The sequence below is a fragment of the Galleria mellonella genome, unplaced genomic scaffold, assembly GCF_026898425.1.
Source record: "Galleria mellonella isolate WM207_F2 unplaced genomic scaffold, CSIRO_AGI_GalMel_v1 utg300, whole genome shotgun sequence".
NCBI classification, from domain to species: domain Eukaryota; kingdom Metazoa; phylum Arthropoda; class Insecta; order Lepidoptera; family Pyralidae; genus Galleria; species Galleria mellonella.
The window spans coordinates 628,484-654,095 of record NW_026442068.1 but is presented as its reverse complement, the minus strand read 5'-3'; the positions used below and the strand labels follow the sequence as shown (position 1 = coordinate 654,095).

The window sequence follows — 25,612 nt, the reverse complement described above, 5'->3', positions numbered from 1 at the left end:
ATCAGGAATCAACCATGATAGTTTCCAGGGGGAACCGCGAGGAGGTCGACCTGTTTGGGCATATTGCTAGCAATGGGATTCTCAGTCTCCATCACTAACAATCCCTCTCCCCCCAGTAAGTAGGTACCAGTCATCATTATCTTCCTGCCCTTATCCCAATTATTATATGGGGTCGGCGTAATATGTTTTTAACCACATTACAAAAAGATTTGGCTTAGTTTTACAATCGGCCGTTTGCTTGACGTCAACGCTCTTTGGGATTTAGTACTATATTTTATTTACTATATGCTTTTGTACATTCATTACTAATATAAAAATGACTAATATTGTAAATATAGTATGGTCCCGGCATACAATGGGCCACCCCACAATTGCGAAAAAATACCCAATCTGGCAACACTGACTTATAAAGTTCGCAGTGGATGACACATGCTTGACGAATTCGTGTGACAAAATCGCGACTCACACGTGTGGTTGCAGCAACGTGACAGGTGTCCAAGTTATTCTAATTGGACATGGTTGTAAAAAAAACTCGTAATTTTAACAACCGTTTACTTTTGATCAGTCTTCAAAAAGCCGGAGTTTTTTAAAATGGCTACTTTTTATATTACGCAAAATCGTAACTTATTTCAAACCGATTTTAATTATTATTTTTGCAATAAGATTGACTGCAGTGTTGATCCTGTTAAGCCTTAGTAGGTTGTAAGTAAATTATTTATTTATTTATTTTATTATGATTAATTAATTTTGTTATGATTAACTTGGGTTTGTTTTTGTGGAATAAAATCTCAAATTATCTATTGAAATTAATTATTATTTATAAATGCCACGAAATAATTAAATATTTAAACGGTTACTACTTTCGATCTGGTGGAAAAACGTGTCTACCATTCTAATTCGCATGAAGAAAAATTATAATTTTTTTATTACTATTATTTATTTATTACTATATATATACATTACTACGAAATGTAATATTAAATTATTTACTTGATAGATGTCTACCTCATAGCATTTATGGGTATTTATAAATAAATAAATTTTTTATTTACCCACTTGTTACAATGACAAATATAAAAAAAAAATTATAAACTACCGTCTTTGGAAGTATAAATTTAACAACTCAGTGTAGTTATTATGAGCCACCAGGCATCATCTGGAGCCAGAACCCAGAACAACCGTAACCGAGGTAATTTTTAAAAGTTCATCTCCTAAATCAGTAAGACCGAGAGTCAAATCCGTATACCTATTAATGCAAAACAACATGCCTACCGCTACCGTACGCAACGGAATTTATCAACAAACAATCAATATACGTGCCTAACAATAATAATCGATATTCTAACTTACCACACAATATCGGCACAGAAAAATCCAAGTTTTGATCCAACACTGTTTAGAACTTAACAACTCGTTTCACAACACACATCCAAATATCTTAAATGAAAATGAGCACACAGTAAATCCACTATGTTCCACAGAAAAACACAACGGTAAATCGTTTTTTAATCACCACAAATTTAATTATCGTTCGTTGTGATTACACGCGGTAAAATTCCGACAGAACGACACGCGTACGTCCGTACTCTATTACTTATCAACGACAACTAGGGAACGAATGAAGCGAGCGAACGAACTACGATCGAGTCGCACCGAATGATGCGAAACACGCACGAATGTATTATTGTAGGGTGCCGGCTGATTCTAGATTACAAAATATCAATAAATAGATTTCCACAAAAAAAAGAACGTAAAACGTTCAATCGTGACAAAAATATCTAATCGTGAACTAGTCACTATCACATTATTCTTATTTCAAAACGAATAAAATGCATCGATTGATGACGAGATGCTTCATGAATGTTAGATGTAAAATATTTGAATTTAGAACGCCAAATTCTTTTTTAATAAATAGATTTTGATTAGCGTATTACAATTCAAAATAAGAATATCCGCAGAACTAAAGTGACCGACATAGCCCGAAGGATAAACAAGCTAAAGTGCCAACGAGCAGGTCATATAAGTCGAAGAATCGACAACCGATGGGAAAGAAAGGATCTTGAGTATCGATCCCACACAAATAAATGCAGTGTAAGACGACGCCCTACTAGATGAAACGACGACCTCAAATGCATTGTAGGGTGTAAGTGGATGCAGGTGGTTTGGAATCGTTCCTTATGGCAGTCTATGAGGGAGACTGTGCTGAACAGTGGATAATTAACGGTTGATACGATGATGACGATGAAATATCTTTTGCTTGCAACGAGCAAGATTTTTCTACGCATTTTTTTCTATACAACTTAGAATGGCAAACAAGCGGACGGCCCACCTGATGGAAAGTGGTAACCGTCCTCTATAGAAATGAGCAGTATCATGGATATAAAAGAGTATACTGTTTCGCCCATGATATCTCCATGCGTTGCTATTCCTGAGGACTCAGGTATTATTCCTCTGTACCTTGTAAATTCACATCCCACCCTTCAAACCACAGCGATACAAACACAACTGCTTCACGGTAGAAACACGAATCGGACAGAGGTACCCAAGTAATCGACTTTTATACAAAGTCTCCATCTGGTACGCATAAACTGGCTAGGTTGTAATCCGACAAAAATTATTTGAGATCAACTTGGGTAATGTGAGTATCGCTTCGACATTTATATATTAATTTCCTTTGAACATTGAGGATAAAATAAAGGTTATCCTGCAATTTAATATCGTCCATACTAGTTCGACATTTAAATACATTTAGATAGGCTTCTTAATTTTGTTATTATATATAAATATCTGGTTATGTAGCTAATATATAGATATAATTATCCACTCATAAGCGTAAGTCCTCTTGATCGCAAAAATAATAATCAAAGTCGATTCAGAATTAGCAGAGATATCGCGTAACGGAAAATGTACATATCTAAAAGTGAATTGAGAATCAATTCTCTTTAATTGTTAATTAGAGTAACAAAATTATAGAAAACTAGAATAATTATTGTATCACAACACAATATTAATGAATGTTGGAATACTTCCGCCAAGCACGCTGAGGTAACATAAAGCTTTTGTTTCCATCGACTCACCTACTTTCGACCGTGTAATGTTTGTAGAAATGATAAACGCTACTGCGAGAAAGGTAAATATTTCGAGGAATAGAAAGCTTGATTTACATTTATTATTCCTTATGGGCATAGTTATAAAATTCAAAGTAGCGTAAAATAAAATTTCCTTAGTACTTCTCTGAAAATGTGATGGTTTTCATAGTAGATCTACGTACCTTATTCAAAGTTTGTGTGTTATTAATTAATTTGAAGTCATTCATTCAGTGTTTATCGGATTCGTACTTTTAGATAAACTTCAATAGATACTTCTTCATAGATAATAACGCATTCAGTTGTTACTTTTCACGATATTATTATTATAATAATTATAAAATAATATTACACTATCCGTTACTGAATATAGACCTTCCCCTATTGGGGCGTTATGCTAATAGTTGTCACGCTTGGCAGGCGGGTTGGCAACCGTAGCTAGGTTTTGGTGATGTTTTAAGAAGGACGCTGCTGGCCATTTCTCGATTTAGTTCATTAAGTTCCCTTAGACGATACCCATCAGAAAGGAAAGGGTGCCCCATTCTATACTGGGACAACTCGGCAACTGTATAATTGATCGATAGTAATTCCATTTATCCATTTATTTTTTTAAGTAACTACTCTGAATTCTTGTATATTTTTTGTGGGTATACCCCGTGAGACTACCGTGAGATTACTCCTTCTTTGGTAATTCAGAATTGATTTTAATATTTTATACATATATAATATATTATTTCTTTAGTTGAATGAAACAGATGAAAGAAACAAGATGGCATTTAATCTTAATGCTTTGGTCATAATTTAATTCCTCATAATAATCGTATTATTATCTTTATTTATAATAGGGGGTCATTATACCTATCAAATATACAATCTAAGAATCATATCTGAATCAATTTATCAATTTACTAAGCTGATGACGTAGTATTAGTATCAGTTAAGTGTTTTTTTTTAATATCATTTAGGTCACAGAATATAATAATAGGCTCGATTTTGAAATCACTGAAATGAAAATTTTTAATTTATCGTTTAGTGAAAGAATTATGATAATGTATGGATTTCAAGCCATTCTAACAACATAGCATTGGTGTATTTTTTTTTCCATGAGACCCTGATCTGGCATATATGAACTTTCAAAGATGTTATGGACGAAAAGATTGTAAGCTGGCATGGAAACACGGTGTCTTTAGAAAGGTAATAATAATATTATATATATTATTAATTATATATATATATACGCAGCAGAAAGAGAAAAAGAAACGAGTAATTGTCGTACAACAAAATTTGACAATTACCTCAAGTCACAAAAAAAATACTTAAAAAAAAACATAAGAAACTAAGAAGATGCGTTGTGTATCAACTAACAGTCGGCTGATACACTAGTCCAGGGTAGGCTGACGAAATCTCAACTGCGATCTACTAATTACATACTTGTTAAAATCTCAAATGAAACAACATAGTTCAGTACACAATTATGTAGTTTTTTTTTGTATACAAGTATTTTATTTTATTAAGAGGGAAAACATAAAATTGAAAATTATTCTTAGTAACTACTTGTTTATATTGGTCTGAACATTGCGTCTGAGCATCTTTTGTTAGATTAGCAAAATATTATATTTTTTTCTTGCCACGATCGACTGGACTAATAGTCGCGATCGACTGAGTCCCTGCACTAGAGTAATGATTTTCTGTAACAAATTTAATTGCATAGGTTGTTTAAATAATTTTATTTAATCCGCTAGCATTAGTATAAGTGTGATTGCCATCACTTCTGTACAAAGTCTCTCTCTGATAAGAATTTGGGATTAAAAAAACAAACGTATTGTTTAATTTAACTTGGATTAATTTGTGGATATCAATAAGACAATCAACAAATAAAATAAAATAAATGTAATCGCCGATAAGCGTTGAAATTCTTTCATACTAACTTTTATCCATGACTTCGTCGATATACGAAAACGATAAAGCGATTTTTAATGATAATAAAGAAGCCTATGACTTTCTGCTATATATAATAGTTCATGTATATCAAATTTTATAGTAAATAATTAAGCTGTCAAAGTACTAAGAGGCAGCTTTTACATTTATAATCTTAGTAAGGCGGCTTATTAAATGGACTTAAAATTTAGTTCAGTGTTTTTCAAAGTTTTCTAAGCATGACCCCCTTAGTATGTAAAAATATTTTGCTACTCCCTATCCCCTGCGGTTCCTAATCTACTTGTATTTTATAATATTACAAAAATCAGACATACATAACATTTTTGTTTTCAGTTTGGTGTCGGTTAAATGAAATAACATAAATAAATAATACATGATAAAGTATCTAAAAAATACAACAAACAGACAACAGCGACCCCCTTGTAGAGGCTTGGGGACCCCTAGGGAGTCGCGACCCACATTTTGAATAATACTGGTCTAGTTAAAGAGGCATCAGCTGGATTCGACACAAATCCATGTCACGCGAATAACGATCTACGTTTTTCTCGTATCTTATCTCCCTAATTAAGTACCTTTCAATATATAATGATGTAATGCTATTTCAAATTAAAATTAAATATATGATTTTTAAAACTTATATTAATTTTTTTATACGATGTCCATATAAATTAATTGTTCACTGCTAAACATATGCGTACTCCTAAAATAACAATAATTAGGAGTCTTTACGCTTGACGCTTGGCAGGTGGGTTGGCAACAATAGTTAGGCTTTGGTAATAGTTTAAAGGGGACGTTGCTGTCCATTCCTCGAACATTAAGTCCCTTTAGTCTCCTCTTACTAAACCCACGGGAAAGGAAGAAGTAGCGTATTCCATGCCGGGACTACAAGGCAATGGAAAATTTACATCTGTGTGTCGCAAAGCGCTTCCCCTTACTTTCGGATGAATTGAAACAATTGTCGGAAACAAAAACTGTAGCAGCAGCAGTATTTCCGAACCGACATGACATCATAACCATCAAGAAAAGAGCATATTTCCTATTGCACCTGCAATGTCTCTGATGTTGATCATGGGTGGTGGTAGTCACTTACTTACATCAGGTGAGCCGCATGCTCATTTGCTCCTGTGTTGTAAAAAAAAGTCGAGATCATTCAGATAAATTTATTATAGTTTACCTAAAGAATTCCATTATTTATCGTCTGTTATAAAACATAGAAATGGGATGGAACCCTGCCTGCGCTATCAGTATACACTTGCGGAGCACCAGTAAGGGATGATAAATGTGGATGAAACCAGGTCAATTAGCCCATTACGACTAATTCACCAGGAAATAACCTGATGGGAGGTAAAATAATGAAAAAAAAAATACTATACTTAAAGCTAAGTTTACTTGAATTACATTTTTTTTCTTTCTTTAAGATGGTTTCCAGGAGGACTGCGTGGAGGTTAATCTAGGTCATATTGCTAGTAAAAGGGCTTATATTTTTTATTACTAACAATCCCTTTCCCCTCCTCCTTTCCGGTTTGCTATCCTTTGCATAAAGGTGGATTTTAAATTAATCAAAATGAAAGGTTCCCTCTAGAGACTGCAAAAGGTTGTACAAAAGGATATAATAAGGTTTATTAAGGGTCGGCAACGCGCGCGTGACACCCCTGGTGTTGCCCCTTTCTGGTCGACCTCCGTGCGGTGCCCCCTGGAGACTACGATTGACGAATTTGACACTACTAATTCGACACTTCGAATTGACTTTTTTATTTTTTACAAATTTTGTATACTATTGAGGTGGCAAATAAGTATACAGCCCATCTGATGGTAAGCGGTTACCGTAGTCTATAAATGCCTGCAATGCCTGGGACGTGGTTTCTGATTCTAAATTCTACTATTGAAGGGTCCCGAGATTGATCACGATCTTACCTGATGGCGAGCGATGGGGCTCGTGGAACCCACGAATAGATAGATAGATAGATAGATAGATAATTTATTTGCATAACTTACAGCACACAAACAAAAGACACAAAAGCAATGTGAAAAAAGATAAAAAAGATACATGTACAAAAGATTAAAAAAAAAAAAAAACCAAAAACAAAATCAGAATGCATAATAATTTTTTTTTCTTCATGCGTGTGCCACAGTAATGCAAAATGGCCACAACTCAGCTTTTTGCTTTGCCCTAAAAGAGCAAAACACTGATATTCTGTTGTGGCCAAAAGTGAGCCGCGAAATAAAAAAAAATAATAAAAAAGAAAGAAATATAGATCAAATACATAGTGTGCGTTCGTTATACATTTAGAAGAAGGGTAGTCACTTAATTTCTATCAGTTTCAAGCACTCACAAAATGAATACCCAAATTATAATCTAGTTACATAAAAGCATATTAAAGAGGCAACAGCAGGCATGCCCATCGCTAACACATCCCTCCCAGACAACGGATGGAGAGAATCTGTTAAAGGTGTGACAGAAAAGTAATAAGACTAAAATATGAGAGAAAAAATGGGTAAGAATCAATTTAAACACAGTATAAACAATATAAATAAAATAGACTTACATATAATCATAATAATAATTAAATCCTTATAATATACTAAAAAGATAAACGCAAATAAATAATACATATGTGTATATGAGTATGCATATATTGGTGTATTAAGTACTACGTAATAGCCTATTTATATTTGCCTTAAATTGGTGCAGATTATATTTTGATATTAAAACATAACCTGACCTGCTTATATGCATCTATCACACTTAGTGATGGCTAACCATCGTGTACCGGTAGCGCAGGCATATTTACCAGTCCATTATCACCAATTTAATAATTCTAGTTTCTAGATACTATTATTCTTGTTATTATAATAAGCTTGTGAGGTCATTAAAGATGATCTCATGTATTGACTAAGACGTAGTTTAGATACTTATAGAGTAGTGGTTCCCAAAGTGTACGCCACGGCCTCTGGTGCGCTGTAAAAAGAATAGAGGGCGTTGTGATACGCTCTTCTTAACCATTGCCTGAAAATAAAGTTTAGGTAAACACGGTTACCAAATAAACAATTTACATCGCGCACGCTGGATGCGTCGATCACTGTAAACTGAACAATTGGAAACTGTCTCTGCATGGGAATAATATGCACAATTTGAAGTTATTGAAGTAGAGAAGGTAGATAAATGAATGCTTTGTTAGTTGTCCTTCAATACATAAATAAATAGAGATTGCGGCGTTTAGAAAGAGTAAAAAAGTTGTAAAAATTCAGCTTTATATTGCGATTATTTTAATTTTTGTGCCTATCTATCTAGTATCCTTGTATCTTCTTTCGAATACTAACGACTACAGTGCCTCGACAAAATATTAAACCTGTAAGTGCGCCGCGAACTAAAAAAGTTTGGGAACCGCTGTTATAGAGTCAGTCTACCTACGAACGCGTAAGTGATCGGGTGCAGAAATAAAGATGTCTACGGATATTGTAAAGTGTACACAGTGTAATATCGTTATAAACGAGCTACTATGTTTCGTGCAAAATAAAATTGACGTGATGGACGAAGAAAGTTTAATACGCCTCATTGTGGGTGGATTCTCAACCTTAGAAATAAATAATGCAAAAGAGTTGTTGTTTTCGTCGATTTCAACTACCGTCAAAAATATTTCAAGACGTAAAAATAGGGAACAAAAGGAAACAGAAGACATTATATGCGTACTTAAGAATACAGATCCGGATAAAACACCTATTTTTGTGGCAAAAGAATTACAAAAACTGCCGCCTGTAACTTTTGATCACATAGATGCCACTAGGTTGTTAAAGGACATAATCGTATTACAATCAGATGTCAAACAGATAAAGGACACCTATGTTACGAATGAGCGGTTAAATAATTTAAAAATTGAATTAAATAACATGAAATACGCATCATTAGTAAATTGTGACAATGTAAACAATAAACGAGGCGCGTATTTGTTGGATAGCGGACCGGCCGGGTTTTTAAATGTTTCACGTACACCCGCAAAAAATAGTACACCAGAGAAAAAAGATGTTTTTCAACAGTCTGTCTTACGATCACACTCGCAGGATAAAATAAATACGTCGCCGCAATCACAAACTAGCGATATCTCATTTGTACCTACAAATGTAGTTAATTCACCTCATCGAATATCGCAAATACGTGAATCACACACGCAGACAGCGGGTGTTACTACGGCATCGACGGGATCGGACTCTCGGCAGCCAGTCATGTTTACAATAACCAAACAGCTGACTGCCGGCACCGCTGCTCACACCGTAGCGAATCCTGTTAGTAGTGTGTGCATGAGTGAGAACGATAAGTCGATGGCAGGAATTGTTAAAGAAAAATGGAAACCTGAAAAAACACCTGAAAAATGGGTTCAGGTACAGCGAAAAAACATAGAAACAGAATCGAAAGTATTAGAGGAAAAGCTAAAATAAATCCTAAAGATAGATTTAAACCAGCCGATTTAAAAATACCATTATTTGTATCAAACGTTCATAAGGATACCTCAGAAGAAGATATTATGGATTATATTCTGCTGAAAACAAGGGAAACTGTTTTCCTTCAGAAAATTAAAATGAAAACTGAGCGTGGCTATAATGCGTACAAAATTATGGTGGCGAAGCATAAACTCATTATTTTTAAACGATGAAATTTGGCCCGACGGTGTGACATGCCGCCGTTTTATGCCTTATAAGAATACTATCGCGACTAGCGACAAGCAGATAAGAAATACTTCCATTGTTAATGTTTGATACAACTCTAATTTCATACAATTGTAAAAATGTAAAAAGATCCGTGGAGGGTATAAGACGGCTGTGTGAATCTGCGGATATTATTGCACTACAGGAAACCTGGCTTTTACCTTGTGAACTATCATATTTGGAGAATATACATAAAGACTTTGATATAACTACACGAGTTTAGGTATCCTCAAAGGGAGACCATACGGCGGAGTCGCATTGCGCGTAGGTCGGTGTTTCAGTATGTCTCTGTGGTACCGTGTGTAAATCCGCGCATATCGGCAATTCGTATTGATACAAATGATCGGTCTGTGTTAATTATCAGTGTTTATATGCCGACTGACTGTACCGAAAATTTACGGAATTTACGGATTGCTTGAGCATTATAAGTGCTATTATCGAAGAAAATAATGTTGAGTCGGTTTTTATTCTGGGAGATTTCAATGCGCATCCGGGTGAGCGTTTTTGTAACGAACTTTTGGACTTTGCTCTGGAACAGGATTGGGAGTGTGCAGATATTCATAAGTTAACTTTAGCGTCCGATACTTTCACATTTCTAAGTGAAGTCCATGGATGCAGTAGGTGGCTAGACCATTGTATTATATTTTCACCGTGTATTCATAAATATTTGTAAAATATGATGTTTATTGGTGGACCACTTCCCCTTAGTACTTATGTAATTTTAATGTAATTAAGAAAAAAATCACATTGAAAACTCCTGTTAACAATAAAATAAAGTGGGGTGAAAGGGAACAAATTAATGCCTATCGCGATGAATGTAATACCGAGTTAAAAAACATAGAAGTGCCATGCGAGTTTAAGGAATGTTATGGTAAATATTGTGATCATATAAACCACAGATATATTATAAATAATATATATAAAAATATTGTAAACATACTATGCCAAGCTGCTACTAATACTTACATAAATAATATTAATTTAAATATGTGTAACAAAATGGGTGATAAACGTACTTTGGCAGGTTGGAATAGGCATGTGAGCGAGGCTCATTTGAGTGCCAGGCGACATTTTAGTGAGTGGTTATTCTTTGGAAAACCTTCCAGTGGGCTTCTATGAACGTATGATCGAGTCACGTAAGATATTTAAGGGTAGACTGAGATGGTGTCAGCGCCATCAGGAACAAATCAGAATGGACCAAATAGCCACGCATCACTCTGGAGGTGACTTTAAGAGATTCTGGAAAGCCACAACAAGCTGAATGTTAAGCCTGGCACTCCGGTGAGTTATGATGGCGCTTCCAGGCCTGCACATATTGCTAAAATATTTAAGGAACATTTTACAGTGCATCGCCTTTGGGACCATCGTCTCGTCTCTCATCGTCTCAATGTTAGTGGTCAATATACAGTGTCAACGAAAATTGTAACCAAAGACATTGAGTATGCAATTGAAGAAAGGTAAATCACCGGGGCACGACCACCTCAGCATTGAGCACCTGAGACATGCTGGCTCTCATCTTCCACGGGTACTCGCAATGCTATTCAATGTATGTGTGAGTCACTCGTATTTGCCTCCAGATTTGATGTCGACTCTGGTGATACCCATTGTCAAGAGCAAGACGGGAGATATGTCAGATAAATCAAATTATAGACCCATTTCCTTGGCAACTATTATAGCCAAGGTGTTTGATAGTGTGCTGATATATACATAATCATATAAACTTCATAGGACAGTTTGGTTTTCGGTTGTCTACCGAGACTGCTATATTTAGTTTAAAGCACACTGTCAAATATTATACTGACAGACAGACTCCAGTTTATGCCTGTTTTCTAAAAAGATATGGTGTCGTATGACGTTTTATGGCGAAATTAAATGATACGGGCTGCCTCCAGAGTTGATTTCTTTTTAAATATTGGTACCTTGAACAGGAGAATCGTGTGAGATGGGCAGATGTCTCGGAATACAGACTGGAGAGTGGGGTGAGACAGGGAGGGTAAACTCACCTTTACTTTTTAACCTATACATGGATTCACTGATCGAGCGACTCAGATGCGCGTTGGCTGTTACGTGGACGGCGTTTGTGTTAATAACCTCAAACTGATGACAATTAAGAAAACTGCTCGCTGTGTGCGAATGCTATTTCACAATATACAATGTATTGAAGTGGTCTTTAAGGTAGATAAATGTCCAACATATATACCTTTTATGTTGGATAGTGTTCCTTCATCAATTTAAATAAATACCATAGAGACGATGTAGATATGGAGAGGCGTTTTAGAGACTATTTAATTTGCGCGATTAAAAGTAAAAAAAACTTTTAGCTATGATATTCGCGGTTATTATAATTTATGTGCCTATCTAATCTTCAGTATCCTTCCGCGCTATCAGCGATGTTTGCCGCCGCTCGCACAGATTGTTTTGACGCAGTCTGGCGAAAAAAGACAGCTTCGTTTTTACGTCGAATACGCGGGAGTAGCAACAGTATCCTGAACATGTTTGTTAACATGTTTGTTAATAAATTGGATAGTTCTCTCGTGAAAATGCTCTCGAAGGACTAAAAAAATTAAGTATTAACATAGTTTTTAAGTACACTTACTAACAAGAATGGATCCCAGTTGTCTGGAAATAAATAAATAAATAAAATAAAAATATAGAGAATTATTACCAGTTTGTACATGATAAGGTCGTATTATATGGTTTAATACAGCAAACATTTTTAGATTAAATTTTCCTAAGAAATTTAGAGCGAATAGAAAGGTTGTTCTAAATATAGATTCTTGCCTACTCAGCGAGGATTCTTTGCACAATTTTACAGCAATTAATTCGTGTATAAATCCTTAAGTTCCCCATTAAGAAATTCTTCTTATTTTTAATTTACGAGTACACCAAATTGGAGACGGTTCGCAATTTGTCTATTTTTGATGTCTGTTAAGTGATTTCTTTGACAATTGTGAGTTGATTTTAATTAATCTATTTTTAAAAGTTCCATATTAATATTTTTATTTCATTATCATATTTAGTTCCATATTAAGGTTTTAAATATTTATTCTCATTAAGAATTACGATTCACTTAACATGATAATAATATATACATATTGTAATTTACTGTAGGAAAAACAACTGAGTCCTCAGGAATGGCAACGCATGGGGGGTATCATGGGCGAAACAGTATACTGTGTAATGTTTATGGTACTGCTCATGTCTATAGGCAACGGTTACCACTTTCCATACTTTATATATATATATATATATATATATATATATATATATATATATATATATATATATATATATATATATATATATATATATATATATAGTTACAATACAGCCCCTACTTAGGAGTGTACAATATAGGTTATAAACAGTAAACTAAGTTCGCATTATTGACACATATTTATAAATAAAGTTTATACAAACCAACAAACTATTACTCATTCTTACTGCGATTTGACCATAGATAAGCTTATGCTGTATAAAGGTTTTATCTATCTGCTTTGTTGTTAAAAATTACCTGGAACAAAAAATACAGAATTTGTTTAACATTTTTAACTAAAGGAATTTTTCATTGAGTATAATAAAACAAATTCAAGTGGTATTCCATTACTTTTTCTGTTTTAGTAACATTTTAATTTTAACGATCCTTTTTACAATCGATAAAGCTTATTTCCATGTTGAAGTTGATAGCTTACCAATTTGGTCACGACTAAAGACGACTTTTGTAGAACAAAATATTTAATAATATTATTGATTCCTTAGAGGATTTGAATTCGACAAAAACATAAAGCCCATATGAACTCTTGTCTTAAACACACATTGCCTGAAGGTAAATAAATAAGATGAAGTATTCAGTTGTACAGTCTCTTTTACAGTTTCAATAAAAAATAAAGTAATATTTTTTCTTATTAACGTATAGATTAAATTAAATAAAAAATATGAAAGTAATGTAACAACAGTAGTTAATTTTAAACTTTTGTATTGTTCACACATATTTTAAATTCACTATCGTGGTACAATCCACGTTGAAACGTTGGCAAAAAAGAAGCAGGTATGTAAGTACTATTTAGCTGCAAAAATTTTTTATCGCATTAAGTCTCGATAGTGCATTTAAAATGTAATATAACAGTAATTAAAAATGCTTCGAAAAATACTATATCATGCTACTTGGCCAGTCTAGTAATATTACGCTCTTAATGGGAAGTTTTATTTTCTGAACAGTGGAACAATTACCATGAGTAAAAAATCCCTTCCCCCAACTGCTTTGTAGACTTTATTCACGTAAATTTATATTTTTTTTTAAATTTAAGTGCTTGAAATAAGCAACAGCTTAGTTTTTTTCCTGATTTTTTTCTTCTGATATTGTATTCCGAATGGGCGATAAAATCATATAAAAATGGCTATTCAAAAATGCTTAAATTTAAGTTTATTTGATTAAAAATTATTTCTTTCTTTCTTTCAAATGGTTTCCACTGGGACCGCATGGAGATCGATCTACTAGGGTACATTATTTTCTACATATATTTTTTCTTCTTTCTAATCCAATGTGTCTACGAAACATCATGACGTCCAATGGTGTTTAGTTACGATTGAATTCGTTATTTTTTATCCGCCTTCAAAAAGAAGGACGTACTGACGTTATGACGAAATTGCTCGCATTTTTTTGTTTGTATCTCATAACTGCATCAGTTCTAAACCGATTTGAAAAAATTTTTTTGTTTTTTGTGTTTGTATCTGAAAGGATATAACTTATAGATGAGTGGTATCATGGGCGAAACAGTATATTCTGTATGTCCATGAACGTTTATCAAAATCAGATGGGCCGTTTATGTTGGAAAAAATATATATCCTTATAGATTGATCCTATAGAAATTTTATCGAAATATGTTAAGTAGTTTTAACTGGTTTTGTCACAACTGAAGTAAGTTTTTTTGTGAGACACAAAATGTACGAATATTTGTTTTCATTATTGCATTGCCTTTATCAAATCAATTAAATCGGTAGGCTTATTTATTTTATCAATTTGTTTCGTTCGTTTCGAACGTCTTTCTCAATAGAGGTCGTGTACTGTAGATACATTAGAAATGATTGTTCCGTATGTTTATTTAGGTGCTTACCCGACGACATGTTGGCATCTCTTTACGTGTTTCGAATACTTAACATCTAAACATTCCTAGCGGGAACGACATCATTGCAACTTTTTTTTAATTCATCATGTTTCAATAATATTTTAACTTTATTAAAAACCCTCTCATCGTTTGTAATTTTATTCTTTTTAGGTGTACGTTTTAATTAAAATATTTTTAGATTTTTCCAATTTTTTTTACTAACTTACAGGTGATTGAAAACACCGCTATAATTCCTTATTAATGTGAATTGTTTTATTTGTTATTTTTTGGTTCCTTAACGTTTTAACTAATTGTCAAGAAATTTATTTTTAAATGATCCGAATATGAAATAAAAAATTTTGAGACTGGGATTCGATTTTGTGATACTTGGATTGCAGAGTATTATATATAGAAGAATACCATGAGTAACACAGAATATACTGTGCTGCCCACGCCACGTCTGAAGACTGTGTTATCCAATGGCTGTTTCGTTGGAGATTTAACTGGTTATTTAGATGAAAACAACGACACACACATTACAGGTTTACGGCAGAAATAGATAACGTGGTGATAATAACTCGGGCAAGTTAAAATTATATCACCGGTGAACTGAGTTCGGTCACGGAATTAAAGTAAATGGAAAAGTTAAAGTCAACTAAAATAAACCGATTACCAATAACCAAAAGAATAGAAGAGGCAAAATGCTGGGCCACCTTATATGACATGACGATTTTTTTAAGAGTATAGTAGAAGGAAAGATAGAGAGCAAAAGAGGAAGAGGAAGACCGAGGATTAACTACATGGGACAGATAAAGGAAACATTAGGCGTCATGTCGTATAGGGAGATAAAGGATATGGCCTGGGATAGAGCTGGCTGGAGAAAGATGCCTGAATTAGTTGCACCGACAAGAGGAAACTCTTAAATGAAAAGACTAATAACCATAACACCGCAGCTCTTATTTTATACCCTGCCGATTCGTCTCCTTGGGAGGCATCAGATTTTTTTTTTTATTTTTGAATTATAAAATTTAATGTGAAGTGTATCAGGGAATAAATTTTTACAGTAGTAGGAACCATAGAGTTACGAACTGTCATTTAAATTGATATTTTTAGACGATGATTTTTCTTTCATTAGTCGATTCTACTGATTCTATTTAATCGATATTCTATAACGAGTGTCGTTATTAGTACTCCGCGTTAATCTTTATATTTATTTATCCATTGATAGAATAAGAACTAATAATATTATTATAATAACATTATGAGTTACATAATTTTACTATTCTATCAATAGTCCCAGAGAATAAGAAGCAGGCACTACTTTACAAGTTATAAGTTTTGCCATTTAAATCGATATTTTAGTCGATAATTATTCGCTCGTTAGTCGATTCTATTTAATCGATATTCTGTGACGGGTGTCGTTATCAGTGCTCCGCGTTAATCTTCCGCCGCGTGCCTGTTTCGGCTTATCACGCCCGCCGGAGACATGACTTTGTGTAACCGGGTACAGTTATCCATCCGACGGATGGTTTGACTAAGGCATAGAGTAAATTCTTGTTAACAGTTTTTTATCATTGCTCGTAGGCAGAGTATTGAACACGAATATACGTTTTCGATAATATTACTCTATTTTTAGTCGAGTTCTTTAGAATCGATATGAACGAATGGAAGAAAGAATAATATTTTTTGAATTAAATATTAAATGAACAGAATCACTATATTCAGTTACGTATTTTTATGGTGTGCAAGTAATATATATTTAGTTTGAAAGATATTATTACTATAAATAAAGCTTCGTCTTATTTTCCTACCTCAAATCGAATAATTTACAAAAGTCACAATTTTTTATAAGACAGGGAGAAAACAAGCATGTGGCTCACTTGATGGTGTAGTCACTTACCATTTAGTCAAATACTGCCCGCAACACCAGCAGATTTTTTAATGGGTGAAGACAGAATGGTTATCCCCCTTGGGCTGTCGGTATACGCTGACAGGGTACCAGTGAAGGCTGACAGCTGAGGATGAAGGCAGGTTAGTTAGCCCATAGTGACCAATTGAACAAGAATTAACCACTATGATTATGGTCGATCTAATAGGGGGCTGTCAAATCTCATTACTAAAAATCCCTTTCCCCCACACTAGAGGAATAGCAGGTGTGTTGTCGTCGGCCTTTTAAAAATGAATTTCTTTCTTTCTTGTAAGTTACGATGTCGTATTAGTTCGGTAATTCTCGTGCAATGTAAATTTTCGTATTAAATTTTCACAGCTACATTAAAAATTAAAAAAAAAAAAAATTATTAAACCTATTAATATAAATAAATAGTTATTCTTTCACGCAAAAACTACTAAACGGATTTGAATGAAATTTAGCACACGGATGGGTTATATGCTAACTTAACACACTAGCAGGGTACTTTATATATTGATTTACACGGGTGAATTCACGTGATACAGCTAATAATTTTATATATTTTTACATTGAATTAGTATAGTTAGATGTAGTATTGCTAAGAACAAAAATGTCAAGACTGTAGTATATAATTAGTATATATAGTGACTTTAATACTATTTTCATAGTTAGAATGCCGAACGGTTAACACTAGGCTTCGAGCAGTGATCTAACAATTTACCCGAATACGCCTCCTTGGTGAAACACGTCTCGCAAAACGTGCATGAACGAAATGACAGTCGGAGATTGACGGCTAACATGTAAGTTTGTAGAATTTAATGATAGTACTAATGGTGATCAATCTTTGAGTGTTAGCGGTCACATACATACTAATGACAGTGGAATTAAACAAAATAATTCTAATCAAATAACCTGTTTCATTAAAATAATTACCAATTACCTAAATGGCTATTTAATGGATATATTAAATACGTTTTTGATAGATGTCATAACAATTTTTTATATTAATTGCGTATAAGACAGTATTTTTATTTAAAATACTGGTAGTGCTCTTATAGTACAAGCTGATATCGTGAATTCAATATAGTTTTGGCAAAATATTCAAATAAATGTCTCTGAGAGTAACATTTGTTATTGACAAAAAAGGGTTCTTACGACGTACTTACTATCTGTGAAACTTTTCTATGCCAATGTCCGAGTACCGTTAGGACCGATCTCCGAACCGCAATGGAACGATTGGTAGATTATCGAATCCAGAATCGAGTGAGGTCGGTTTTATCGATAATAACAATTGCATCAGTACCACCGCCATAGTTTACTCTCTTATTATGTGGTCGCTTTATGTGGATATGTTTTTTTTTTTTTATTTTGTTATTGTAATATCTATATTGTGTATAAACGGATACTAATTTCTTGTTAGTTGCTCTATTTATAGGCCATTCACACGTATATAAAAGCGGCCATTCATGACTTATGTTTGTTCTTATGACAGAGAGTAAGATAAGAGTTTTTACCCAATATTTATTTTTAAGTATCTTTATTAAAATACTAGTTGTTCACCGTGACTGTGTCCATGCGGAAGCCATAATTTCGTATTTATAAGAGTTTTAATATAAAAAAGAACCACTATTAAATGACATTAAACAAGTAGAATGCTGTAGGTCCCAGCATTGAGTGGGCCACCCCTTTCTTTCCTGAGGGAGTCGTAAGAGGTAACTAAGAGAGCTTATGATGAAGGGATGGGCAGCAGCTTCCATTTTAAAACATCATCAAAGGCCTAACTGCAGTTGCCAATTCGCCTGCCAAGCATGGCAAAACTCCCCAAGGGGGGGGCTTTTGTTCAGCAGTGGAGGGATAAGAGCTGTTGCAACATACAACAAATAAGTAAGAATCTCAATTACTGGCCGTTTTCCATAGACAAGGTCAAGGTACAAATCTATCAATATGGAAGGAAGAACAAGATGGCGCAGGTCGCCATCTCATTCTATCTCATGGATTCGCTAACTATAATAATTCTATCAACAGATTCGTTTATATTATGTCTAGGGGAGTATCTTTGTATTTTTGTCTATATATTACTCGATATTTTCTCTAATTATAAACCGATTTTGATGATTAATTTTGCATTCGATAGGGTTTGGTCTCGTGATAGTTCTATCTATATAGTAGTGATAGATTTTTTTTAAATAATGTTAATTTATAAAAATAAACAAATATCTAAAAAAAAAACTCTCTGATGCAGAAACCGTAGTATCTTTTTTGTTATTTTCTTATGTATTTAATACAATACATTAATTTCAATGCGATTACTGCAGTAGAAACTAACAATAATAGATGTAAAGACGACCTCACAGAGGGGATTTATTGGCTCATGCAAGAGGGTATTGATTGATGGTGATAAATCGGGAGGTTCCATCAATGTCCCCATTAAGCTTTTTTGTATGCTTGGGGCCCTAAAGTCCCGCTATTTTACACTTGCTATCTTTCGCATGTTTGACTAGGACATCATTTATCACGCTCGGAACAAATGCTATAAATAAATAAATAAAAATGAAATAAAAAAGTCCTTAATACAGTATTAATTTTATATAATTATAAAGATACTACGTAAAAATGTGACTAAAACTAATTTTTGAATGAATGAATGAGTATACTTTATTTGCATTATACAATATAGGGAACAAGCAAGGCAATAAATAAATGCAACGATACAATTGTAAATGGTCGCGTACAACGCGATTTCAGAGATGTTTTCTCCCACGAACACTCAGGTTACGGAATGAGCTCCCTGCCGTGGTTTTCCCAAGAGACTACAGCATGGGGTTCTTCAAAAGGGGGGTAAAGAGGTTTCTTCAGGGTCGGCAACGCGCGTGTAATATCTCTGGGATTTCAGGCGTTCATAGGCTACGGTAACCGTTTACCATCAGGTGGGCCGTATGCTTGTTTGCCACCTCTGTAGTATAGAAAAAAGTACAGTAAGGCGGTCTTATTGCTGACAGCATTTTTTTTAAGACAACCTTAGGGTAATGGACTAATTGTTGTATAAGTAGGTATTGTATAATTAACATTTCTTTTTTATACTTTATGTTGAAATTAAATGTCGATAAATGGTCGTTAAGTGGATACAGCTTGTCTTCCGACATAGGCCTCCTCTAAAGATTTTTATTCTGCCTTGTCCTATGCTTTGCGTGTCCATATTGGACTGGCTATTTTCCTAATATCATCCTCCCATCTCTTATTTCGTCTACCTTTGTTTCTTTTACTGACCCGTGGGTACCATTCTTGACTATTTCTCTTTTTTTCCCTTATTTATTTAGCTGTTTGTAAGTTGTATAAGTATTCTTAAAATTTGTTTGTTTGTTTGTAACACTTTATTGTAAAGTCTTAAAGTATACAGAGTTCTTAAAAAAGCAATGAGTACAATGGCGGACTTATCCAATAAATGGGATTTCTTCCAGTCAACCTTGAAATGTTTTATACAAATTGTGAATTGGTGGAGACAAAAAAAAGGTAATTAAAAAAAAATTATTATTTTTATTGTTTTTATTTTTTATTAAGAGTTGGGCTGTTGCCCAACTCTTGATTAATTTCACTGAGTCACCTCTTTGCCTCTTACAACACCTACGCGAAAGGAAGGGGTGGCCTATTCTATGCCAGGGCTACACAGCACACAAGTCTTCGAAAGTTTAAAATCAAATTAAAATTCGAACCCTTCGTCCTACTCTATACATGAGTGAGAGAGAAAACAGCGATATGAATGTTTGTCTTCTTCATATATTACGTTCCAATCCATGTATACTGCATACAAAGATCACATTTAGTCATTAGTCATTTCATTACAGTTTAATATTCTATATGCATATATGAGCGTCAAGATAAATTTTCTTTAATATTCTACATGCATGACGTCAAAATGAGGTTTCTGTATTTAAGGCAACAAACATTTTAGGAATATTGAGGTAACACCCTGCAGTCAGTGAAGATTCTGGAAATGTTTTGCTTTCTTGGATGGAGTCTAAATAAAAATATTAAGTTTGTATATAACCAACTGTTGTGCAATAGTACAGAAAGTTGTGTGTGCACACGACCTTCCGAATATGAAGCTATGTGCAGGAATTAGACACTAATACCATATTTATAAGGATTATATTTCTTTTTACACTTTTTACTAGAGGGAGACTTTGTACAAAAGTCGTTTGCTTGGGCACCTCTATCTCATTTGTCATTACAACTAGCACACAAAATACGTTTACTTTTATCTTCTGGGCGAGTTAAAATTATTTTAATTAAAACATTGATATCTGAATGATTTTTAGCAAGTATCACCCCTTTCCAATTTCGGTGAATCATTCAACTGTGCTTTAAAGTCCTCAGAGAAGCTGATGTCTCTACAAAAGAAAGTATTTTTAAAATACTTTCTTTTTATCTATATCTGTCTATTTTACAAATCTTTACAGATTTCTACGAATCTATTTTCCCGAAGACTCAAAAACAAAAACCCAAAACCAATCTGAATTCTTCAGATCCAGTTCCTCAAGATCCTCCTAAAACAATTTTTTCTGTCATTAATTTTGCACACCATTTGTTCTTATCAATTCAGTTTTTATCAAATTCATTTTTTGTTTAGTTTTAAGTGGTGCTCCCTCTCTCTTAAATTTAGTGCCACTGAAAATCAACATCATGTTCAAAAGAACATCACATGTATCTAAGTGACACCATTTTAATGCTTTTCTTTTCCTTTTTGTTTAGTTTAAATTTGTTCTTGTATAAAATTGTAAAATTAAACACTATATAAATTTTCTGTCTTTCTTTCTTTGAAAAAAGTTCACTAAATTGAACAGAAATCTCTCTTGTTGATAATCGTCGATTTGTTAATTTAATAAATTACTTGATTATATTCGAGTGTCACTCGATTCGTTCTCGAAACTAAGATAAAGATGGCGGGCGCTTTGAAGAGGACCAATCGGGTACCACTCGAACAATCTTGATATTCATGCGATTTTACAATTGGATTGAAATTTGAAACGATTAAATTGAAATAACTTTTTATTACGTCTAGTACTTTAGTAGGATTTACTGTAAAATATTTGAGGAAAAATTTCACTTAATTTCATACAGTCGTAAATATACCTATGTAAATACATGATTTATTATCATCTGGCAATCCTAGATTTAAGTTAAATTAAGGCATAACTATTGTATTAAAGCTGAAGTATAAAAAATATAAAAATATGAACTGAGTATAGTATTTTAGTAATATAATTACTATAGCGTTAGTCATGTGGTCCCAGCATAGAATGGGCCACTTCTTCCTTTCTCGTGGATGTCTTAAGAGGCGACTTAGGGAACTTAATGGTCGAAAGATGATTAGAAGGATCCATTTTAAAACGTCACTAAAGTCACTAACTGTTGCCAAACCAAATGCCAAGCGTGGCAACTATTGGCAACACCTCCCCATATGGGGATAGCTTATGTTAAGCAATAGACGGTTAACGGCTGATATGGTATTCCTAGTTTGCGGATAACTGAAAGCAGGCAATCTGGGTGCATTGTATTATATTTTCACTCATCTTTCATATAAACTAATTAATTAAAAAGTATTACGGCAAAATTTTAGGCTATAAGAAAACTCCAGATAGTTTTTACTTTGTATACTGAACTAGCTACAAAACAATATTACAGCGTTTACGGTGATAAAATGACAAATAAACAAAGACCGATTGGAAGACGAGAGCGTACAATCAGAGAGCTCAGGAAGCTGTAAATTCGAAAAACAACTTGTAGTTGTTACAAATGTATCAAATGAAATGTCCTGCAAACAATTCAGATAGATAAAAGTATTGCTTTTTTCTTTAGCTGTTTATGACTAAACTACTGAAGTAACGAAGTTAATTATTGGTAATTATCTAATAATTTCAAATCTAAATAATCTTTATTCAAATAGATAAAAAAGATTAAAAAGCCGGCAGCATAACATTTAAGAAAAGGGTGTATTCCTTTTTCAAAGGTCGGCAGCACACCTGCAATGCCTCTGGTGTTGTGGGTGCTCATAAGCGGAGATAGTCACTTACCGTCAGGTGAGCCATATGCTAGTTTTCCCCTGTGTTATAAAAAAAGATCAAATAGACTTGTTTACAAGCACTTTTCAATCGTCATTTTTTATGAACCAACTACAGGGTTGGAAAATTCTTTTTTATCTCAAAGGATTTTTTTAATATTTTTTTTTTATACAACTTGGAATGGCAAACAAGCTAACGGCCCACCTGATGGAAAGTGGTAACCGTCGCCTATAGACATGAGCAGTACCATGGACATAACAGAATATTCTGTTTTGCCCATGATACCCCCATGCGTTGCCATTCCTGAGGACTCAATTCCTCTGTACCCTGTAAATTCACGCCATATCCAAAACCGAAACACAGCCATGCAAACACAACTGCTTTACGATTGAAACACGAATGGGACAGAGGTACCCAAGCAAACGACTTTTGTACAAAGTCTCCCTCTGGTACATTTCTGTTGTGAAAAATAATCATTGTTCATTCAAAAGTCGTGGGTAAATTGATTTAGGTAAATGAAGTCACAAGTATACTTAATGTTTCTATATAGAGTATTAAATAGAAATAATTAGTATCTATTATTTTAAGGAAGAAAGAGAGAAATGAGATTCGAAAAAGGATTAATAAATTTTGATCCTACAACACTATCACTACGTGTCTAATGGTCAAGATAGAGTAGGAAAAAAAGAAAAAAATAATGTTTTTGTTCATTAACAGAACACTCTCTTAAAATAATACGAAATACTTTATTTTTGTTTAGTATTATTATCATAGTGTAATGTATTTCTAAGGTTAAGCTAGCAAGCAATGTATAAACTGAGTTAACAAGTATAAATTGTCACTTTTCACTATCGTTACGCGACGAAAATCCTCTCGTAAACATCCAAGATTAAAATAGAATAGACACTAATATCCATAATGTACGTTGACTTAATCTTAGTTGGCTTTGAAGTTTCTTAAACATAGCTAGAGTGTGTAGTGCAGTGTTTCCCAACCTTTTCTGTGCCATGCCCCATTTGAACATCTTAAACTTTTATGCCCCCATACATAATTTTTCCCGACAAAGTTTACTTGAATACTCTAATCGCCCAGTTGATATTTTGGTAATGTCAAACGAAATTATACCTTATAAATATTTCCAGTATTTTTTTCATTTTAATTTTTTTGTTAAATTTGGCACCGATATCTACCCGTAGCATTGCATTTAAATGGTCCGGAGCAAGAGGGTTAAAATCGCTGCGAGTAAATTTTTTAATTGCCCCCCCCCTCCCTTAACTGTCAAATTACCCTTCTATGGGGCGTGGGCCCAACGTTGGGAAACACCGGTGTAGTGTGTAGAATACTAATATTAAAAGTGACTCATCTCTTGGCGCCGTTTTTGTTAGAATTTAGTAAAAACATGATTTTTAAGAATCTTAATAGGCCACATTTCACTAGTAAAAACATAATTTTTGAGATGGATCTAGGCCATTTTTCAAGCGACTTCAAAAAGAAGGAGGTACTCAATTAATTATCTTTTTTTCTGTTTGTTATCCCATGACTCTAAAGCGTGTACTTACATATTGGTTCCCAAAAAATTTTATCAAAATCAGTTCAGCAGTTTAATTTCGAAAACAAAATAATTGTTTTTGCCACAAACTTATTTGTATAGAAATGGAGTATAGTTAGGTTATTTTGTATTTGTAGTTTCAATTATCATTGATCGGTAAGTCAGTATGAGTATGTATCGATCCCGCAACAAAATCCCGAGATAAAAGTATGTAATTACTATTAGTATTATTTATTACTCGATTCGTTAAGCACTTACAAAATAAAAATTCTGTATTTAATTATTATTGTATAAATTATTTCTTCTAATTAATATATGTTAATTTATAATTTGAATTTCATTATTTACATGTCTCCCATTTGTATTCAACGTTGTGAGTTCACAATGTGTATTTTAATTTAAATTAAAATAAGTATTAGAATATTGAGACTGGATTAATTCTTTCTTACATTATAAATGTAAAAAAGAGGTTGTTTGTTAGTTCTTGGCGCTTTAATTGCTCAATCAATCGTAATAAATATACTATAGTATACATGTACCTAATATTCTAGATGGAGGTGGACATAGGGTACTCTTTATCCCGCTCAATCCTAATTACACAGAAGGGAGGGGAGGGATTGTTAGTAATGGGGAGGTTAATCCCCATTATTATCAATATACCCTATCGGGTCGGTCTCATAAGTCAGGAAGGGCCAACTAACCTGCCTTTTCATCCTCATCTATCACCTCTCACTGGTGCCATATACCATGCCATTTTCAACCCATTAAAAAAAATTACACGGAAGGCGTTGCGGGTAGTAATGAGATATAGGAAAGGTAATAATAATAATAGTATTTTTTTTTATACAACTTAGAATGGCAAACAAGCTGACGGCCCACCTGATGTAAAGTGGTAATCGTCGCTCTATAGACATGAGCAGTACCATGGACATAACAGAGTATACTATTTAGCCCATGATACCCCCCATGCGTTGTCATTCCTGAGGACTCTGGTGTTATTCCTCTGTACCCAGTAAATTCACGCCATATACCACCCTAAGAAGGGATTACAACCCTGTCAAGCGAGACAACTACTGGCAAAACCCCCCAAGGGGGAGGTTTATGTTCAGCAGTGGAGGTAAAAGCTGATATGACGATGATGATATATATATATATATATATATATATATATATATATATATATATATATATATATATAATATGATAATGACTGATTATTAAACTTTCCCACGATTTCGTCCACGTGACGGGAATATTGATTGACC

The 25,612-nt window shown here is 33.7% G+C and overlaps 1 protein-coding gene and 1 long non-coding RNA gene across 9 annotated transcripts in view; one reads left to right on the top strand and one right to left on the bottom strand.

The window, feature by feature from the left end:
* Positions 1 to 25,612, bottom strand: part of LOC113523461 (SH3 and multiple ankyrin repeat domains protein 3) — a 297,001-nt gene that overhangs the window by 179,279 nt on the left and 92,110 nt on the right. For 7 of the 8 annotated variants that reach the window (XM_052895641.1, XM_052895643.1, XM_052895645.1 and 4 more), the window contains exon 1: positions 1,351 to 1,624. The exons of the other annotated variant lie outside the window; for it this stretch is intronic. The gene's annotated coding sequence lies outside the window, so the exon portion shown is untranslated. Of the gene's footprint in view, positions 1 to 1,350; positions 1,625 to 25,612 lie in introns of those variants that run through there. 8 annotated transcript variants of the gene reach the window in all.
* LOC128200865 (uncharacterized) lies at positions 455 to 5,648 on the top strand. The gene is made up of 3 exons (XR_008252931.1): positions 455 to 702; positions 4,195 to 4,280; positions 5,358 to 5,648. It is a non-coding gene; the product is annotated as an uncharacterized LOC128200865 (long non-coding RNA).